Consider the following 23,544-nt stretch of genomic DNA (forward strand, 5'->3'; position numbering starts at 1 on the left):
AACCTGATTGGCTGTTGGACACACAGCAGGGATTGATCACCCCTGTCTGGGCCTTCCTCAAGTGAGGGTGTCTAGTGATAATGGCCGAAACACCCGATGATCTTGGGGTCCACTACTGATGATGTGTTCCAAAAATTATTTATTTTAGAGTGTTTTAAGGTGCACCTTATACCTTCACAAAATGATTTATGCATGTTTACATTTTTGTATGCTGGCTTTACCGTTATGGAGTGTTTTGAGACCTGTTAAGACTTAGGAAAGGGAGGCTGCAGATGACGAGCGTGGGCCCGTGCACATACCTTTGACTCTCCATTTCAACTGCCCAGTCGTTGGATGAGGCGGGGAGAGTCATCGAGAGAGCATTCCCTTGTACCTAACCCTAACCCTATTGAGGGGGATGTCATCGTGACACTATTCCTACACCTAACCCTAAGGTCCTAGGGCTCTGGCCCTAACCCTAATTCAGACCTTCCACATCCTTATTGGCTCCAATTCATCCTTATGCGAAACGAGTTTTTTAACCCCGAGGTCTTATGACATCCAGGCCCTGACCCTAATCCCTTTTATGACACTTTATATAATTTTTTACTAATTATTTACACCCATCCAGACCTTTAAACTAACCCTAAGGTCTTAGGGGCCCGGCCCTAACCCTAAAAGAAATACCTATGATCCCTAATTTATCTTATCCAGGCCTCCAACCACAAAAAGCATAGACATTTTTAATAATTTACCTTAATATTCCCTTGTAATACCCTGTTTTCCTGCAGTGCCTTATGGGTAATTTTTAGACTTAATTTTCACTTAAAACCTTTAATTTTTATCACCATACTGGTATTAATTAATGCTATCTACCAATTCCCCTACTGTAGTTCCCATATTACTTAATTTCAAGCGACTTTTCTCATGACCCTAAAACAAAACCATGAGTGAAGCAGTACTACCGGTAGATAACCCCAGCCCCAATTTAGATTAGCCTTTATGTCATGCCTTGGTCTCACGCTTTTTGTGTGTGACTTGGGCATGACATCCTTGACCCTAGAGCTGTGCGGTGTATGGAGCATAGGATCAAGTCCCCCCTCCTCCCCTCCCCCCCCTCCACCCCCCCTGGCGCGGACGACACAGGACCCAGATCTTCAGCCTTACCTGGGCAGGTCGGAGTAACCTAACGGTATCAACAACCGACCTGTTTACCGAAGGGTACTGGGTAAGGAGGTGAGTATGCGGCCCCCTTGAGTTCCCCTATTGGAACAATGCACACAAGGTGTGGCGGTCCAGGGCTTAGGACCTTAATCGCAGTCCAGTCTTCTATGGGGGTTAGCCCCGGCAACGCACAGTCCACATACACCACACACGTTTAATTTGGTTTTTCTTCCCCTTTTAACTACAATTGGACTCTTTTAAATTGTCATTTTTTCCAAAAAGGATTTTACATCCCCTAGTCCAGCTTAGGTGACTAGGCCGAGGATGCAACGGGACCTAGGTTGTAGTCACACATCCCCTAGTCCAGCTTAGGTGACTAGGCCGAGGGTGCAACGGGACGTAGGTTCTTTTACAATGCCCAATCGGCCATTGATCTTGATGGTCTCATCTTGATGGGTCCCAAGCCGGACCTTGACCTTTGACCTTTCATTGTAGATTTTTTCACTAAGGTAATGGGTCCTAAATCGGACCTTGACCTTTGACCTTTCATAGTTTTTTCTTCTTTTATGCTGTGATTGACTTAGTTTTAGATTTCTTTAAACATAATTGGCTATTGGACACACAGCAGGGACTGATCATCCCTGTCTGGGCCGTCCTCGAGTGAGGGTGTCTAGTGATAATGGCCGAAACACCCGATGATCTTGAGGTCCACTACTGATGATGTGTTCCAAAAATTCCTTTTGTTTAGTTTAGAATATTTTATAGTATCCTTTCTACCTCTACTATATGATCAACGCTTACCTTCACCATTTACTCTGACTTTAATCGTATGGAGGAATTTGGATGGTATTGGGACCTGTTAAAGGGCCTCCATGCTATCCTATTCTGTAACTCCATCCAACTATTTTTATTTATTTATTTAGAATGTTTTTGCTGTGTACTTCCTCCCTGGGCTAAACAAAAGGGAGATGAGCTCTTGAGTGATATGCGTCGGCCTGTGCCTTGCCTTTGACTCCCTGAACCATACCTTTTTCGGTCAATGGACTGATTTAGGGGGATGTCATCGTGATACTATTCCTACACCTAACCCTAACCCTATCACCTTACCAAACTAATTAGCTACTGACCCTAATGTTAGTGAAATCCCAGCCTAACCTTAAAACCTGACCCTTGCTTTAAAATCACACTTAGCAGGTCCCTAGCCTTGACACTTACCTTACTCTAAAAGCTAACCCTAGTTCTTGAAGTTTTACAAACTGGTTTGACTATGGATCTGAGAGATAGTCATCGGGGGGGTCATCGAGAGAGTGTCTAACGCCTAACCAGAGACAGAGCACCGCGGGCCCGCCTGCAGACGGGCTGAGCACACCGTCTGACCTCCGCACAACCACCTGCAGGGCCCCTCCTTTTTTAAAATGCTCATTCGGGGGACAGAGCTGAGCATTAAATGGACAGAAAGCCGCACAGCCCTTGACCTTTGACCCCTAGAGAACTTTGTAAAACCACACCCCGTGGTGAAACCCACACATGCGTTTTCCCAATCCTGTGAGTTAACCCGCTTTCAACTTCAACTTTTAAATAAGAAAAGTTAAAGGGGAACGTAGGTGGGCATTTAAAATTTCGCATTAGACTGCATTCACACACTGGGATCCACACACTGCACATCCAGAATCAGCGGAGCAAGTGGAGCTCCTCTCCCCAGAGACGGAACACTCAGGGCCGGCATCAACCTCCGTGGAGCAGCCCCTGGTTCTCCAGAACCCACATCATGTCAAACACACCACCCGTTTTGCCCACCTCAGCCCACACTGGCACTCAAAAGCTTGAAAAACCCCAACAGTGATCCTGTTTGTCCAACTTGGGACCCATTTGTCCCACCTCACCCCTCGCCAAACGCTCCAAAAACACCGTAAAAGTACTTAATACTCACATCTGTCCCACTTGGGTCCCATTTGTCCCACCTCACCCCTCACCAAATGCTCCGATAACGCTGTAAAAGTACTTAATACACACATCTGGCCCTATTTGGTCCCCTTTGTCCCACCTCAACCCACCACCGGCACTCAAACAGTTAAAAAACAAAATCCACCCAAAATTCCCACTTCGGACCGACTTCTGGCACGCCAGAAACCAAAGGCAAGACTGCCACCCAGTGGGTCTGCTCTGTATTGCACATGCACCCAAAGGGCCCACTTGGGACCCTCCTGGCACTGTTTAAGGAGTACCGGGGTGGACCAGTTGCTCTTCCTGCCACGGGGGACCCAAACGGGCCAGGAGTCTGGACGACAAATAGGATACTCAGGTCACTTTTTCTCTGGCTTCTAACCCTAACCCTTTTATTTTTTCACAACCTCTCATTCCAAAGCTAAAGTGCAGGCCATCATTCCGCTTTGATAATGAAAGCAAATGATTCAGTCCAGTCTTTGAATCCTCTGTTTTCGTCAGGTATCTTACTTTTTCCCTTTGGGATTTATGGCTCAGACACCCGCCACTTTGTTTGCCTGGCACCGTGCCATGCTGAAGTGTGTGTTGCAGGCTATGACCACTGTCGAAAGGAATGTTTACATTTATTCTTTAAATGTATTTATTTTGCAAATGCTTACAGCATTAGAAAACATAATGAATGTTTGTTTGACCTCATGCACACCATAATAAAATAAAGTAATTTTAACAAATTTTTTGAGAAGCTTCAGGGAGCCGCAAGGGGGGCGGTAAAGAGTGGTATGAGGCTCCAGAGCTGCAGGTTGCAGATAGATTGCATTAAGCCCATGAACAAGTTTAAAAGATAGTCACACAGTATTTTCTCATCCTTAGTTGAGTTGTGAAAGTTTTGACTGTGCTTTCTCAGTCACTATGCTTGGTTACATTGGCTGACTCTTATTTACTTAGCAAATGCCTAAGGCGTGACAGTTATACCAACTGAGTCAAGACAAATAAGCTATCAGAATAAATATCATTTTGCTGCTCTCAATTCTGCTGCTGCTACTGCTGCTCTATACCTCCAAACAATACTGTTACATTTAAAAGTGATAATGCTGTGAAAGGAAAACATGCCCCAAAGTAAGACAAAGGGAGACCACTATTTCTAGTAGGATATAATTGGAAAATGCCTTTTGGAGGGTTAATACAAAGATCTAGACTTAGACAACTTTTTTCTCGATTTGTATACACAGTGTATACAAAATAAAATTTCGTTTTGTACAGCTTTTCATGACAGCTCTATTCCGTAAACTAAACTGATCAAATGTAAACAGTTTGAGAGAAAAAAACATGATGTAAAAAACACATAAATATAGAAGTTCAGCATAAGATATATACTGTACAAATATTCAGTTTTTTGGTTTGGTATCGTCAGTGTGATAAAGAGTATTTGACATAATTTAGAGTTTTCTCAACAGTTTGGATGTCTGGTGGCAGTGGGAAGAAGCTGTTTTGGAATCTGCTGGACCTACATTTATTGAAGAATTGATTGACTTTATTGATCTCACAGTGGAAAAATTACTTTTTACATTAGCTCAAATAGTCAAAAAAGTAGAATGTGCCAATGGAAGAAAAATGTGCATGGGATATATACAGTATATACAGTGCGTCCACATATGACAGCTTTTTCTTTACTAGGATTATTGTACAAGGTTATTGCACAGGGTGTTTACATTGGTATTTATATAGATGTAGATATAAAGATAGATATAGATATAAATCGCACTCCAGCAGTGAAGGCTGTCCCACATCAGGAAGAGGAGGTTCTCTGCCTTGACAGAGCCGACGTGTGGAAGACTCTGAGGAGGGTCAACCCGCGGAAGGCCCCAGGTCCCGACAACATACCTGGGCGGGTGCTCAAGGAGTGTGCAGGTCAGCTAGCTGGTTTCCTCACGGACATTTTTAACACCTCGCTGGAGCAAGCCACAGTGCCAGCATGCTTCAAGTCTGCCTCCATCATCCCAGTGCCAAAGAAACCTCAAGTCACCTGCTACAACGACTACCGGCCCGTCGCACTGACTCCCATCATGATGAAGTGCTTTGAAAGGCTGGTAAAGGAACACATCGTCTCCAGTCTCCCCCCAACACTCGACCCGTTCCAGTTTGCCTACCGGCGAAACCGCTCCACTGAGGACGCCATCTCCTCTGCTCTTCACCTGAGCCTGGCCCACCTGGAGGAGAAGAACACCCACGTGCGGATGCTGTTCCTGGACTTCAGTTCAGCGTTTAACACCATCATCCCACAGCACCTGGTGGGAAAGCTGGAACATCTGGGCTTCAACACACCCCTTCGAAACTGGCTGCTGGACTTCCTCACCAACAGACCTCAGTCAGTCCGGGTCGGTCAGAACACCTCTGATGTCATCACCCTCAGCACGGGCTCCCCTCAGGGCTGCGTCCTGAGCCCCCTGCTGTTCACCCTGATGACATATGACTGCGTCCCCAGGTTCACCACCAATCACATCGTGAAGTTTGCGGACGACACCACGGTGGTGGGCCTCATCAGGGACGACAACGACCGGGACTACAGAGAGGAGGTGGAGCAGCTGGTGGACTGGTGCAGTGAAAACAGTCTGATCCTGAACGTGGAGAAGACGAAGGAGATCATCGTCGACTTCAGGAAAAACCGCCCCCACCATGCTCCACTGCTCATCAACAGCTCAGCTGTGGAGGTGGTCAGCAGCACAAAGTTCCTGGGGGTGCACATCACGGACAACCTCACCTGGACTGTAAACACTTCATCTCTAGTGAAGAGGGCACAGAAGCGCTTGTACTTTCTGCGGAGGATGAGGAGAGCCCGCCTGCCCCCGCCCATCCTCACAACCTTCTACAGAAGCACCATAGAGAGCGTTCTGACCAGCTGTCTCTCTCTGTGGTGTGGAGGCTGCAGAGCTTCTGACTGGAAGAATGTGAGGAGGGTGGTGAGGACAGCGGAAGGAATCATTGGGGCTCCTCTTCCCTCCATTAAGGACATTTCATCACAGCGCTGTGTGTCCCGAGCCCGTAATATCATCAAAGACCCCTCACACCCCCACCATGGACTGTTCTCCCTGCTGCCCTCTGGAAAGAGGTTCCGCAGCATCCGCTGCAGATCCACCAGGTTGTGCAACAGCTTCTTCCCCACTGCCATCAGACTGTTGAACCTTTGATCCACAATCCGAACTCTGCACCTATTGCACATTATCGGGCATCAAATGCTGCTGAACTTTTAACTTTTAGCCCTTTAAATTGTTCATCTCATTGTATTTTTCAATAACGCATTTTTTGCACAAATGCCATTTTGCACTGAACCACTGCAACTTGCACACTGTCTCTTATCCTCTGCACTGTTCACACTTTGACCACTGCTGCACTTTTTGTATTTTTCTATAACTCGTGCCATTTGAAATATCAATGCAACGTTCATAAGCTGTATGTAACGCAATTTCGTTCTGTATGCACCCTGTGCATACAAAATGACAAATAAAGAAGTCTAAGTCTAAGTCTAGATGGGTATTTATATATATAGTTACTACACTGAGTGTGAAATATAGAGTAACAGGTTATTGCACAGGGTATTAAATAGTAATTGCATATTTTACATTGCAGCAGTTATTGTGGTTGTAGTGTGGCAATGTAGAGTCTTGTTGTAGCAGGGATCAATTTGTCAAATAAGTGTTGCTTAAGTGTGAAAGTGTGCCAAAAAATGTTGGACTCCATAATTTTCTCTGGTCCCCTCCCTGATCTGACCAGTGATGACATGTTTAGCTGCATGTCGTCATTCAACCGCTGGTTGTCTAGTTGGTGTACTGAAAACAACATGGGCTACATTAATAATTAGCAATCCTTTTGGGGAAAACCTGGTCTGATTCAGAGAGATGGCACCATCCCACTTTGGATGGTGCAGCTCTTCTTTCTAGAAATCTGGCCACATTTATTAGTCCTCCAAAACCCTGACCACCCAGGGTGCAGACCAGGAAGCAGAGTTGTAGTTTAACACACATCTCTGCAGCTTCTCTACTGTTACCCACTCTTTACTCCATCCAGACAGTGTCTTGCCCATGACCAAACTAATAAATTAGCTAATATTCCTAAAGGAGGAAATCATGATAATCTAATTAAAATTAAAATAACTCCAAATGGGGAAAAAGTTAAAACGATTAAATGTGGCCTGTTTAACATAAAATCTCTTTCCTCTAAAAGTCTGCTAGTTAATGACTTGATTTGTGTTAATCACATTGACTTATGTTGCCTTACAGAAACCTGGCTGCAGCAAGAGGATTATGTGAGCATAAATGAGGCAACTCCTCAACTCCTTCAAGCTATTTAAATGTTCACATACCCAGAAGTTCTGGGCGAGGAGGAGTAGCAACAATCTTTCAATCTGACTTACTGATTACTCCCAAAAACAGTTAATACCTACAACTCTTTTGAACATTTAACCCTTAATTTCCCTGATCCAAGTTTCAAAGCAAGAAAACCTCTTCTTTTTGTAAATTTGTATCAACCAGGTCCTTACTCTGAATTTTTAGATGAGTTTTTAGAGTTCCTTTCTGATTTGGTATTAAATACTGACAGGGTCATCCACTGCATGAAAAGTGAGATTTTCGTCCCCGTAAACTCCCACAGATCTCCCTGATTTTCGTCAGTTTCTGACAATTTGCAACCCGCGCTTGTCCCCGTTTGTCAGTGCCACAAATTGTCGGGAACGGACTCTGACGTATGTGGAGAGCGATCAGCTGTACTAATGGCCCTAATTAGCATATGAATGCAGCAAACCCGCGCGGCTGGCCAGGACTGGCTTGAATAACCTACTCAGTATTGGCTGAAACCACTATTCTCAAACAAGTAAAATCGCTCGTGATTGGCAGCAAAACCACACGTGGCCACGCCAGGCTTTAGTTTTCTTACTGAGTATTAAACGGTACCACTTCTTTTTAAACAAGTAAAGTCGCTCGTGATTGGCATATATATATTTACACATATATTTACATAAATATGTATATATATATATATATATATATATATATATATTTATTTCTTCATATATTTATTTCTTCATATGCTGTGTATTTATGTTATCCTACACTACACAATTATTAGGCTAACATCAAGGACATGAATGAATTTATACAGGAAATGAACATTTGCCAGGAAGCTGTTTATGCAAAGAAAGAGCTTTATTAATACACACACAACTATATACAACGCGTATCCAAACACATGCGTATCCAAAAATTACAACTCCGTGAAAGGTCCGTTTGCTTCTTCGGGGTTGGAGGTAACTGGCAGCATTCCCTCCGAGGCAGGTCCGATGTGCAGATGCCTACTGTGCGTGGCCCTGTACTTCGGCATCGCTTCTAACCGGGACTGCAGCTTAACACAGAGTTCAGTGAGATCTGGCCTACGAAATGGCGGCGACCGTACAATCCATCCAGAGACACCGCCAACGACGCCATCTCCTTCGTCTGACATGAGGTCGACGGTGGCGGACTTCTAGAGTTCCACTTCCTCATCTGCTAGCACACTCTGCCTCGCTTTCAGCAGCTGTAAAAAAACAATGAATCAGCGCACTGCGTATGGACATAACACATCTATCAATGCACCTGAAAAATAGTCACCAAATAAAGTCTTACCCTATTTCTTCTAGCTCGACTCCGAGCAGATTGCTTGGCAGCTTCTGCATGCAACGTGTTGGCTGGCTGCGTATATCTGAAGCTCCTGCGTACCGTCTCAAAATACGCCTTAAAGGCGGCCGAAAAAAACAACTAAATGAGAGTGGTATGAATAAAAAATCATACGCAAGTCACAGTAACAAGGAAGGAGAAAACATTAAAACAAGTCACTTACACACAATGTCGTCTTTATCAACATCGTGCAAATCTGGACTCGCTGATATGGCTCCGAGCAAATAGGAGGTCACCGCCTCATTGTGAGGCGACTGTAGTCTGTGAAAACAAAATGTACAGCTATGATCGGTATCTACCCATATCTATTTCCTTTTACCGCAGAATGAAAGCATATTCTTTAAATCTTACCCTTGCTCCGGTTCATAGCGCCTGCAATTTGTCTCCGAGTTGTGAAGACGGCGTACTGCTTCCTGTGAATCACAAAAAATACACTTTAATAAAGCTTGTTCTTGCAAGGCTACTATTAGCCCTAGCTTTAGGCTAGGCTGCTTTTAGCTTACCTAGCTAAGCTAGGCTGCTTTTAGTATAGCTAGCAGTAATCGAACATATATGTACTGCTAGCGTGGGGTTATGCACCCGTCTTCTCTTCCTCGAGTTCGTCTCTCCCGCACAGTTATTCGACTGCAGAGCCGCCATCTTGTCCTCTATGGACAGCGACCTGGAGTATACCGAATTCTCCAGCTGAGTGAGCCGCTCATTCATGTCGGCAGTATGCTGGGCAAGCTGACGAGACAGTCCACTGATAGCAATCAGCAGTTTCTTCTCATCAGTCTGCAGACTGGCCGAAAGTTGTGGACCAAGAGCAGTTGGAGGCGAGTTGAACGCAAGACCTCATGCAGCCATTGTTCACGTACCAGCAAAATCCAAACACAGGAACTGGAGATGAAGTTCTTCTGAGTATAGTAACACAAACATGTCTGCTTATATGCTGGTCTCGCGAATAGTAGTAGTGCACAAAAGCTCACATGTGATTGGACGAGGAGTCGAAGACTCATCAGGCTCCTCCAATCACATACGACGTCATTGTTATACGGAAGGACTCGCAAGAACAGCTCGCGTCACTCCATTCTGGAAGGTGGCGGTAATGCACCTATAAATTGTTTGCCAACCACCATTAAAAAACAGAAGAAGAAGAAGAGCTCCCGTCTATCATGTAAACAAAGCTAGTCAGTTGAAAGATGGAAGCTCTAACAAAGAAGAAAAGACCTCGGCGCTTCTGTGAACATTGCGACACTGAACTCTCTAATACACAGTATTACGACCACAGAAAGCTCTATTTCAAAAATGGAGTTTGGGAGAAAAAACACAAAAGGACTAGGTCAGATAACGCACAGAGCCTGTTGCTATCCAGTCATGACCCAACCGGTAGGAGTTATGTTCAACCTGGAGTTGGAGAGATTGATGAAGGTGAAATGCAGTCCGAGGACCCAGAAAAAGAAGTGATGGAAGAAATGCACCCAGCGACTGACGGTTCAGACAACGGTGAGCACCACAATTGTTACTGTCTATTAAAATGTGGTTGCTTCTCGCGGTTATGGTTATTGTAATAATTAAATATGAAAATCGCATTATAATGCATGTTGCATGGCTTGTTTTCCAGAAGAAACAGCAGATGACCAAAGCATTCATCTTTTCCTGGACTCAAGTGATTCAGAGTCAGTGCAAGATGATGAAGACATCTCCTGTTATGTGGTAAGGCATGAAATTACCTTTGCAGCCAGCTTACAACCTGGGTTCTCATGTTTATCATGTTTGAAAGTAGGTTTACTTCTTTAAAGAGTATACAAATGCAGTGACTTCTTTTTAACTTATTCAGTGTTCCTCATAATTAGGTTAACAATGATCTGTCAGATAATTTACTTTAAATATTTCTGTATACATTTCAAAACCCTCAATGGCTGCATCTTAATAATTCTAATGATTACACTTCTTTTTAACTTTAAGATTAACTTCCAAGATTTACAACTTTTGGTTGTAAATCTTGGAAGAGATTTTAATTAATCATAACTGTTATTCAAAACATTAACAGAGTAGTATGAGTATGGAAACAGTAGATGTGACAGCTTACAACCTGGGTTCTTATCTTTATCATGTTTGGAAGTAGGTTTACTTCTTTAAAAAGTACACAAATGCAGTGACTTTCTCTGAACTTTTATTTTTCTTCCTAATGTGACTTCCTATTATACTTACTCAGTGTTCCTCATAATTAGGTGATTACACTTCTTTTTAACTTTAAGATTTAAGATTTTAATCAATCATAACTGTTATTCAAAACATTAAAAGAGTAGTATGAGTATGGTCATTGCATGCAATTTCTAATGTGCCTACTTTTCGTTTGCATAGGATGAGTATGAAGAGGACGAAGTGGTGGAAAGCCTTGATGAGGAGCTAAGTGAAGCCTATCCTCACATACAAGATGGGGAGGGGCATGGAAGTGATCAGTCCACAAGTGAAAAACCAGAAGACTTGTTGATGAAACTTCTGGCCATGATGCTTTTGTAATGGCAAGCTACCTTCAAGATTTCTGACAATGCCATCACATCACTTCTTCTGTGCATCAAACGTTTCATGTGGATACTTGGACATGTTATGTGTGCCAGTCCCCTCACTGCCTTTGCAAGCAATATTCCAAAGACTATTCTCCTTGAGGAAATGGACTGGTGTCCTCCGTGACAACTTCTTACAGTATGTGGTTTGTCCAAAATGTATGACAGTATACATGCTTACTGAAACCTACGAGCTCAAACGCGATGGCACAAAGGTTTGTAAGACTTGTGGTCACATACCATTTTACAATCACCCACAGCTGCAGTCTACCTTAAGGAAGAAATGTGGCTCTGCCTTGCTAAGAAAGGCAAAATCTTCTTGCAGTAAAGAGTATTGAAATCCAATCCGTTCTTACTGTTACAAGAGTGTTATACAGTCTCTGGAAGAACTTGTTAAAAGACCTGGATTTGAAAAGAAATGTGAAGAATGGAGAAAGCGGAAAATACCTGAGGGTGTGTTAGAAGACGTATATGATGGACAAGTATGGCAGGATTACCAGTATGTGAGTGGAGAGCCTTTTTTAGCAGAGCCAAATAATTTGGCCTTGATGCTGAATGTGGACTGGTTCCAACTTTTCAAAGATGCAATCTATTCAGTTGGAGCCATCTACTTGGTCATTTTGAATCTACCTCATGAAGACCGTTTTCAGGAAGAAAATATGATTCTCGTTGGACTCATACCTGGACCAAAAGAGCCATCACTACATATCAATGCTTTCTTAGACCCCTTAGTTGATGAGCTTCAACAACTTTGGCATGGCATGATTCTGGAAGACAGCTCGTTGTTAGGACATCAGGTTTACAGAGCAGCCCTGCTTTGTCTTTCATCAGATATCCCCGCAACTCGAAAATGTGGAGGCTTTGTTGGACATGGAGCATACAGAGGTAATTTAAATATCAATATTAAATATTACATCAACATTAATCATTGAATCAGTAAAATCAATATGTAAATGTTTACATTGTTTATGTTTGAATGGATAGCAGTTGGTTTGTTTCATTAAATTCTGAAATATGGAGGTGTATGTAACATATTGCATTTTACTTACATTTGCAGGATGCCACAAGTGTTTGAAGACTTTCAACAAGAAAGGATTTGGTGAAAAAATGGACTACTCAGGATTTGAACGGTCTTCGTGGGAGCCACGCACGTCAAAGGATGTCACACACTATGCTGGATTATCCAAACGGGCAAAGACGAGAGCAGAGCAGAAAATAATCGAACGGAAGTATGGAGCTAGATGGTCAGAACTTTTCCACTTGAGTTACTATGATGCCATCAGATTTTTCGTCATTGATCCAATGCACAACCTTCTCCTTGGTACGGCAATACATGTATTCAGACTGTGGACAGAACTAGGAATTTTAACAACTAAAGGCCTTGATGAACTTCAAGCTATAGTGGAAAACATCAAAGTACCTTATGAGGTTGGAAGAATTCCCTTACGGATTTCATCTGGCTTCACAGGATTTACAGCAGATCAGTGGAAAAACTGGACAACCATTTACTCACTGTTTTGTCTGAAGGGGCTTATCGACAACAGACACTATGACATGTGGTTTGACTTTGTGCAGGCTTGTATCATACTCTGCTCCAGAGTCATATCAATCAATAGACTGAAAGTAGCAGATGGATACCTGCGGACTTTTCTCTCCAAATTTGTCGAACTGTTTGGCCCATTGCGCTGTACCCCCAACATGCATCTACATCTCCATTTGAAAGAATGCATGTTGGATTATGGACCAGTTTATTCTTTTTGGTGTTTCTCATTTGAGCTTTTTAATGGAATACTGGGAAGGTTTAATCACAACAATAGGACAATTGAAGTCCAGATTATGAGGCAATTTCAGCAGAGCCAACAGCTTCATATGCCATGGACATGTGAATATGGTGCAGACTTTGCCAGTATTTTAGGAAGACAAATGGTTGGGACTTTGTCATGCAATGACACAGCTGATATGCTTTATGTGTTACAGTGTTTTGGTGTCAGCAGAACGACTTTTCTTTGAAAACTGTGCAGTGGTGCCTCTGTCTCCATTCCACCAGACAATCTTGGATGTGTCTGACAGACATGCAATTTTGACAATGTATCATCAGATGTACCCTTGTGTCACTGATGTTGACTGTTTTGCCATGACATGCAAACGGGTAACATATATGAACATAACTTACTCAATCGATGGATCTAGAGCAGAAAGGTCAGCATATGTATGTGCTAAGTGGTGTGGAAACACTAACAGTTTTGAGGATCCCATCCTTGACCCTCTAGCAGAACTACGACCAGCCATTATAAAGCAGTTTATAGTTGTTAATGTTGTGTCAAAGGGTACTGCATTTAAACATGTTATTGCACAAGTTTCCTGGCTTCATCCCCATCCGGACAGACATTTTTATGGAAAGCCAATAGAAGTTTGGGGCTTGCAGGGAACAGACACGTCATACCCAGCATTATTTCTGCCAGTTGAGCGCATTGCAAGAAGATGTGTGGTTAATACATCCTCTGTGCATTTAAGTAAGACCAAAGAAAAAGTCACGGTAGTCATGCCACTATGCACAGTAGTTGAGCTCTAGGAGACTGTGATCTCTGCAGACCCCTCATTCTGATTCTAATGTTGTTTGCATGGAATGCACATTTTACCAACTGATTCTGATTAAAACTAATTTTTGAAATAAATTATTTTGTGTATTTTTTTACATAACATTTGCATACACAGTAATCTAGCATACTTTAATTAAATAAATCAATTCAAGCTAAAATGTAAGAGTCTATAATTAGGCCATACTGAGCCTGATCTATTTGTACCATCTATTTGGGGGATATTTATTGCCACACTTTGGGCCACTTAATACCAATTTAGCATCAAATAAATGAGGCAGCCTACCTCAGCATTGTTGCTGACCTTATGTCCTTATGACCACAGTGTACCAATCTTCTGATGGCTACTTCCAGCAGGATAATGCGCCATTTTATAAAGTGAATCATCTCAGACTAATTTCTTGAACATTTTCCACTTAAGTAATTGTGAATTGAGCATATTGACAGAAAACATTTTATTTTTTATCTTAAATGCAAATTTTTTTTTTTAATAATCACTGCTCTAAATGTATTGCTCTGTCATCTAAATATCTGTTTTGGTCTCTATACTTTAATTAAATAAATCAATTCAAGCTAAAATGTAAGAGTCTATACTGAGCCTGATCTCTTTGTATCAGATATTTTCTTACCTTTTAGAAAAATGTCACTTGGGGTAAAACTCCCACTGCAACCCTGATTTGCATTTGTATAGCTCACAGCATTTCCATTTACATGTTAAAGCCTCCCCTAGAGTTCCATGGGGGGGAGGCATGGGGGGAACACTGCCCAAGAAAGCCCACGTCAATTTCTGACAATTTATGGGAGTTTTCGGCGACACCTGCAAATTACCATAAACTGCCGTTAACCTGAACTTCCACGACAATCTACAGTGCCGCATCTTGATGAAAATCCCACTTTTCATGAGTGATCATTGTGGGAGATTTCTACATTCATGCTGACATTGGAGGCGATAGCTTAAGTGTCATGGAGCGGTGTTTGTAAGGAGGACCCAAACGCAGAGACCAGTAGGCAGAGGTGAATTAAAGTCTGTTTATTCTTGTTCACAGATCCAGAAGCAGAAATCAGAGTCCAACTGAAAATAACAAACGTACCAGAACCAAGCAGACATCAGGGATTTACCAAAACCAGAAGCCAGGGAGAGACGAGACAAGGCAGGCACATGATAGACGGTAGTAAGACGAGGATCCAGCAAACAGGAACTGAAGAGGGAGGGCTTTTAAAGGGGACAGAGACAAAGAGAGAGCTGACGAGGAAATTGGCAACAGGTACTGGCAGGACAGAGAGACAGAGCAAGGGAGGACACAAGAGGGCAGCAGAGGACAACAAATGGATAACCAAGAAAAACAGGAACGATCTGGGCAGGGTTCATCCCCCCCCCTACTTACAACAATGGAAAGCAGTCAGAGTCATAACAAATTACACACACTTTGGTTAACAGTAACATGTTACAGACATGCACTGCAAAAAAATCTAAATCTAGATGAGTCATTTTTTCTTAAAATAAGTGCATTTGTTCTTGAATTGAGGAGGTAAAAGAGACATTTTGCCAATGGAACAAGACAATTTACACTTAAAATAAGAAAACACAATTGCATTGTCTTATTTCAAGTGCATTTTATCCAATTATCTTATTTTAAGTGTAAAAATACTCATTCCATTGGCAAACTATCTCATTTACCGACTCAAATTAAGGATAAATGCACTTAATTTAACACATTTTTACTTATTTTTATGTTGTTTTTGCGGTGTGGGCAATGTGGAGTCAACAAGTCACCTCCATGTCATGTATTTAATCTACCCAGCCAATTAATCAGGTGAGTCCAATCTGCACAGGTTAATTCACAGTGAAGATTGGACTCACCTGCTTCAGTGGCTGGGTAGAACAAATACATGACATGGAGATGACTTGTTGACTCCACATTGCCCATGTCTGACATGTTATGAATAAACCTTGAGATTTTTTATGGGAAAAAGCTATGTCTGGTCTACAAACAACATCCTGGAGAGAAACGTGTAGCCTTTAGAGAGGAACAGACAGAGTGAAAACTTTTATTGTGAGTAAATATGAATATTAATATATAATAGAAGAAAGATAAAAATTTTCCGATAACAGTCCACCCTTTTGATTATAAAAGGATATTATCCTTGTGTAATATTATAAAAAAAGGAAAATTTATTAATATAAAAAAACTAAGAAACTAAAATTGTGAATATATAAAAAGAACGCTAAAAACTAAAAAACTAAAATTGTGAATAAATGTAAAGAAATCTAAAAACTACAGAACTAAAATAAAAAAAAGAAAAATAATGATAATTAAAAAATAATAAATCAAAAATCTAAAATTATGGAAAAGATTATGATAGCTAAAATATGTTGCCAATAAAAAGAGCCCAGGAATCACACCTTAGATGGCAAAATATTTACTGTTTTTCCCCATTATGATACTTTGTATGGTAAAATATCTATTTGCTGAAAATTAAAATTTTTAGTTCTTATCATTATCAGTTACCCTTTCTGTTTCCCTGGAAAGAGAAAAGTTCAAATAAGTCAAAACAATAGACCCCTTCATGTCTACAAAGTGTAAGTCAAATTATTAATCTGAGCTTCATTAAAAGTAAAAAAAAGGATCAATCTCTATGCAAAATGTTAAAATCATAACACAAAGACGTTTCATGCAGATGACGAGTTCAGCTCTTCAGAATCAGGCTCAGTCAAAGCACACATTGAAAAGTTGGAGGATTTAATCTCAGCGCTCCTCTTCCCCAATGGCAGCTGAGACCCGATCATCAGAGTTCATTCTCTAATCCAGAAATCTCTGCCAATACTGACCATCAGCCATCAGCTGCTCATCTAACACTTGGACTTTCTTTTTATTATCAAGAAAAGTAATATCAAACACTTAGACACTAAAAATGTTAATATTTGATTAAAATACAACACATCACAACACATTTCCCTTCTCATTCATGTTTTATGGTTAAAAAAATCAAAAAGCCAAAGCTGATGTCAGACATCTTTAGGTGGGCATCTTCACCTTTCTGTTGATGTTGGTCCCTTATACAGGCGATATTTTGAACGAGGTTCAATGGGTGGTCTGCAGAGCAGCTGGTCCTCCACACATCAGGTGGACTACTGATGTGTTATTTAACCAACCAGAGGGGATTATTCTGCCCCTTTATTCAGATTTGTTTTGTTGAAGCTTTTCCTGGTTCCTTTCAGATGAACTCAGATGAGCTCTGATCACTTTCTTTGATGACTCTCAGCCACACCTCCTCGTGCTGAAGGATGGAAGGATGGGTGAGATGGTCCTCCATCAGGTTCTCCAGGCACCTTGGTCCCTCTGTAAAGCCATCTCTAAGGGAAAGAAGGTCTTGTAAGTCATTTTAATGTGTCACCTGTCAGTCCCAGTCTGGCCAGAGGTCAGTGGTCTTGTCCGTTCTGTGGTCCAGAAAACGGTCGACCCGTCATGAGCTCATGTGGAGGAAAACTGGGAGTCAAAGTTACCAATATGCTGAATTAAAGGAGCTGAGGGAAAGACAGATCAGATGTTATCTTACCCTTTCACAAACAATATTAGATAAAACAAGTTAATGTAGCTTAAAGACCTTTAGATTAAAATTTGAACTTTGGACTTTGTCACAAATCATTGAATTATTCCATAATTTCAAACTTACCCAGTAAATGTACTTCCTTAGTATTCGTACCACTTATCACTTCTGCACCTGCAGAAATCCAAACAAACTTCTCCTCAGCAGAGGAGGGAGGGAGGACAGTGTGTGTGTCAGTGGGCTGCAGCAATGTAAACAAGGTGAGACTCTGCAGCAGAGCCTTCTCTGTTGCTTCCATTTGAGAAAAATGGGCCTCTCCATCCGATTACAAGAACTCTGTTTCCAAGGCGAAGCAAAATCAAAGAACCAGAAACAAGAGTTTCATGAGGTCAAGAAACACCAACCAGGGGTGCAAGAAGCTGAACCATCAACAAACATCAACAAAGCTGGTTTTTCCCAAACGCTCATCAGACAGTCAGGCTGAGGTGTTCAAACTTCATTCAGCAGTCTAGCAGTCGTTTCTGTCCTCTGCTGCTAAGAATTATCTTAATAGATAATTTTCCTTTATAAGGCCATTTTATTCCCCTATTTATTTACTTTACTGGTTTAGTCATAATTTTGTATTGTATTTAGGTTGTTTATTTATTCTGCTCTCAATTATCAACCCAAATTCCACATGGACTGTTCCAGATGGAAAAATAAACAGCATCTATTTGGATCCTTATTAGTTTAGGTTAATGTTTTTCTCTTGCTTTAAATTCTTTCCACCCTTTTCTTCCTCAGAACAAATAAAATATGTTCTGTTGAAGAAAAAACACAAATTTTCAGTCAATTTTAACCTCCAGATGAATCTGAGCTATGGATTCATTGAGAATAGATCATTTCAAAGTCTCCACCATTCATCTTAATGTAGGAATAAAATCCTGTTATTTATATCCTCCATCATTGTAATCATTATTATTAATGTTATCATTATTATTATTATTATTAAATAATGCTATTATCATCATTATTTCCAATTGAGTCATTTGAACACCATATAATTATTAACCAATACTTATGTTAAATAAATTTGCATATTTATTCCAGATCAGCTTAAGATAGATCTATTTCTTAAAGAATTGTAAATAATTTAAAAGCAAAATTCAATCAGCATAATTTATTTTTATACAATTTATTTGTGCTACACACATATAGATTTATTTACCCTTAAAGTTGAATCTAAATCTTAAGGAATTAAGGTTAATAAATTAAACTTTAGTATTTAGCATTTAAATAATGACACAGGTCCTTGATTATTTGAAGAAATGCCCAATTATTATTAAACAAGCATAATCTGTTCATTTGATTTATTTTTTTTTTAAATCTGTCGCATTAAACTTTATTTGTTGTGATATTTGAACCTTATATCAATCCCCTTTATTAACAATTTAAACAGCTGTGCATTAACTTTAACATATTTAACTCCTGCTCTGTTTTGAAATCAGGTTAGGGGGAAGAATGAACCACGGAAACTAGAAACTGTCCTTATTTTACAGTTTATCCCTAATTATTCCCTCATTTCTATTCCACAAGACAAAAATAACTAAACTATCATTTCACAAAATGGACAACATACAATAGTTAGAGTGGATCCACAGACACTACAGACAACATATAAGACAAACAGACAAGACAAACAAAACACAAACAGATGGCCATAATATAAATGATTAAACATAATAGTTGCATGCAAACCTTCATGTGTGTCAGGCCCTTTTCTCTCATTGGGGGGGTTAGGCAGATTCATGGAACCCTTTGCCCGCCCATCTTTACTGAACCTCCTCTAACTGGGTCAACGGTAAAATGGACGCTTTCAGTCTATTTATATGCAGGTACTTTAACTCTAGTCAATAAACAGTGAACCAGTAACTATTCTGCTGTAAGCCAACCATTTATAACTTTATGTCAGGTGATATTTCAGTCCTAATTCTGAAAGTTAGGATGTTTTTTTGTTGTTTTTATCATCCTTGATTTAAATCCATTAAGCAGGTTTTAGGTTTTATTTATTTTTAAACATACTTGTTTTAAATGTGCCAGAAATTATTATTATTATTTCACTCTCTCAGGAAAATATGCCACTTTGATTGAAATCTTTCAGGAATTAATTATTTATTTTTGCAAATCTTGAATTTTAGTTAAACTCATAGCTTTTATAGATTTTAGTTGCATTTTCCCAAACTACATCCCATATATTTGGTTAACTGTAAGGTTTATTTATTTTAAACACTTAGGGGGTGAAAATTGCTGATTTGTTTATATGTTTTAATGATATACATGTGTATTAATATTTTTGGAGGAAAGGAAAATCTAATTCTCTTAGTTTTTCATTTAGAGAAATCTAATTCAGATTAAACTGACACATAACTTTAGATTATATTAGGATTATACAGTAGGGCAAAAAAGTATTTAGTCAGCCACCAATAGTGCAAGTTCTCCCACTTAAAAAGATGAGAGAGGCCGGTAATATTCATCATAGATATACCTCAACTATGAGAGACAAAATGAGAAAAAAAAATCCAGAAAATCACATTGTCTGATTTTTAAAGAATTTATTTGCAAAATATGGTGGAAAATAAGTATTTGGTCAATAACAAAAGTTCATCTCAATACTTTGTTATATACCCTTATTTGGCAATGACAGAGATCAAACGTTTTCTGTAAGTCTTCACAAGGTTTTCACACACTGTTGCTGGTATTTTGGCCCATACCTCCATGCAGATCTCCTCTAGAGCAGTGATGTTCTGGGGCTGTCGCTGGGCAACACGGACTTTCAACTCCCTCCAAAGATTTTCTATGGGGTTGAGATCTGGAGACTGGCTAGGCCACTCCAGGACCTTGAAATGCTTCTTACGAAGCCACTCCTTCGTTACCCGGGCGGTGTGTTTGGGATCATTGTCATGCTGAAAGACCCAGCCACATTTCATCTTCAATGCCCTTGCTGATGGAAGGAGGTTTTCACTCAAAATGTGATGATGAATGGCCCCATTCATTCTTTCCTTCACATGGATTTGTCGTCCTGGTCACCAAATTTAGACCCTTTTCTCTCTCTGGATTTGCCTAAGTTTTCATCTTCAGGTCCATCCATAACATTATGGAACATGGTGACAGCAGGAAATGAACAAAACGAGACCCGTCCTGTTTTTAAACAACCACAGGCCTGATAATAAACGTTTTGTTTTCCAGTCCTGAAGCTGACATAGGAAAAGACAGTTGCTGCTGAGTTTTTCTCTTTTAAAAAGATAATTTTTGGTTTAGATATTTAAGGTTGGTTCTAATTTGATCAGAAATGATTATACTGACTCTAAAACAATCATGGTTTAGTGAAAGCCAACCAGGCCGTACATTATCACCCTCATTAGACATTTTCCCACAGATAAAGAAAGTCAGTCTGTCAGCAAGCATTTTCTTCATTGCAAGATGCAGAAAGGAATCTAATAAGAGAAAGTTATCAAGCTTTTCTTGAATAGTTGGAAGTCTATGGAAACGGAATATAAAAGAAAAGAAAAGAAGAAAAAAAAAAAAAAAAATATATATATATATATATATATATATATATATATATATGAGGTGATGGCTAACCAACCAGACATCGTGTTGATGGACAAGCAGCAGAAGAAGGCAGTAGTGATAGATGTGGCAATCCCAAGTGACAGCAACATCAAGAAGAAAGAACACGAGAAGCTTGAGAAATACCAAGGACTGAAGGAGGAGCTAGAAAAGATGTGGAAAGTGAGAGCAGCAGTGGTGCCAGTGGTAATTGGAGCACTGGGGGCTGTGACCCCCAAACTGGGAGAGTGGCTACAGCAGATTCCAGGTAAAACATCAGAGGTCTCTGTCCAGAAGAGCGCAGTCCTAGGAACAGCTAAGATACTGCGCAGAACCCTCAAACTCCCAGGCCTCTGGTAGAGGACCCGAGCTTGAGGATGACACAGACCACCCCACGAGGTGTGAGAAAACAGTTTATATATATATATATATATATATATATATATATATATATATATATATATATATATATATATATATATATATATATATATAATGGATCAAAATACCGTTTTACTGATTGCTGCCAACAGGCGGTTTCAGTCCTGGAGCTCTACCACCTCAGTCCAAAAGGTCAGCCACTTCTCAAACAAAAAAAATAATTCAATAATTAAAAAATAATTTAGCACCGGAGAGAAGGAAAGCCTTATGTTGGTGCACCTCCTCCTTGTTTCCCCACAAAAAAAAAATCCCCAGTGTCTCTGTCCTCATGGTTTTTGCACACACACACATTGTGAAGCAGGTTGCAGCTCAGGTGAGTTATTAGGGTCAGGGGTTCAGAGCAGATGAAAATCCTTTTGTGTTGTTTTCCCCAGATTTTAGCCCATCATTTCCATCTGGTTGCTGTGTCGGTGTGTGTGCGTTGGGGGGTGGGGGGAGTTTGATGCTTGAAGCAGGCTGCCTTTCTCCGGCGGGCTGATAGGAGGGGGGGCAACTCCTCCAGGTCTAAAATCCACAAGGAGCGGCTCTGTTCAGGGAGTTCATGTTTGAAGGGCAGGGAGCATATGCGTCGTTAGACCTATTTAAGGGTGGCTTCAGTCATCCTTTCTTTGGCATTAGCCACCCTATAATTATTTTGCGATTTTAAAAAAAATATTTTTTTTTTCTGTATTTATTTTTTCCTCATATTTTCCCAAAACAAATGCAGTAAAGCACCGAATAAAAGCCATAAAGAAGACAAGTTAATCTGAACAATCATAGGCGTAACTTCCTTAAGGACTGGTGTGGACATGTCCCCACCAATATTTTGTACACGTATTTTGCTTTCGGTGCTGTGTATATCTGATTAAAACCCCATTCATGCCGCTCCTCAGAAAGAAAATAAAAAAAGTTCTCCCCGCTGCTCACCGTCCACAAACCCCGACAAAAACTCAGAAAAAAGAATCTGTTGCCTCTCGCTTTCTCCCCATCACCCCCTCCAACCTCTCCCCATAACATTTGAATTGAAGATATCCGCGGGTGACGGGTCGGGTTCGGTAGTCCTCCTAACGGGTTCGGGCGGGTGCGGGTTGGTAAAACTCGACCCGTGCAGGTCTCTAAGCTACACTACATTCAGTATCGTTGCCATAGAAACAGACAACAGCGCCAATATATCAGAATTATACTAAAACACACGCAAATAATTTCCCACATAAAAAACAGGACTTTCAGTCCATTACAGTTTTCCGTTTTTAGAGGGTTGTTTATTTTGCGTTTATTAAGCAGTGATTGATTAATTTAAACACCTGCTCTACTGATGGTCTATCGGAGTTGGTGTTTAGGTTAAACATAAAGAACACCTTTTATTTGAAGCTTCTTGTAGATACTGTTTTAATCCCGGCTTTACTTAAAACTTTTTCCTGACTTTGATAGTGTTGCCATTCAGTAGCAAGCACTGCGCCCCTTTTTCTTTCATATGTACAAGTACATTTAAGATTTAGCGTGTTATGTTGACAACTTATGAGCAAGCTGCTTTTTGCAATCTAGCAGGAAGGTAAGGATAGGACCTTGCAGGTGTGACGTCACTCTGCAGAGGGTCCAAAGATAAAAGATTTAAACAATTTTGGCATTGGAATTTCAGATTTAAGGGAGTTAGAAAGTTCACTTAGTAAAAGTGCAAATAATAAATCTGATTACAGATTACTTTTAAGCTGGTTGAACATACTACGACAGACTGGTGACCTGTCCAGGGTGATCCCACCTCTCACCCAGAACGTGGCTAGAGATATGCACCAGCACCTCCTGATCCCACTGAGGGATAAGGTTAAAGAAAATGGATGGTTGAACATAGTCCGCTCTCCCAGATTCTATCAAATCAGTATTGATACCCTCAGGGGCGGATTTAGGAAATTTGGGAAACTAGGCAAAGACAGGCAGGGGGCCCCCTGAGAAGAAAACCCATAAAACAGACCCATTCTACAGATAGAGAAATGTTAATAGAATAGACATCCATTATTTGTTCTAGGTTTTGTCCCTCTCTTCTTGTCCCTTTTT

The sequence above is a fragment of the Cyprinodon tularosa genome, unplaced genomic scaffold (assembly GCF_016077235.1).
Source record: "Cyprinodon tularosa strain WSP-4 unplaced genomic scaffold, ASM1607723v1 ctg1002, whole genome shotgun sequence".
NCBI lineage: Eukaryota > Metazoa > Chordata > Actinopteri > Cyprinodontiformes > Cyprinodontidae > Cyprinodon > Cyprinodon tularosa.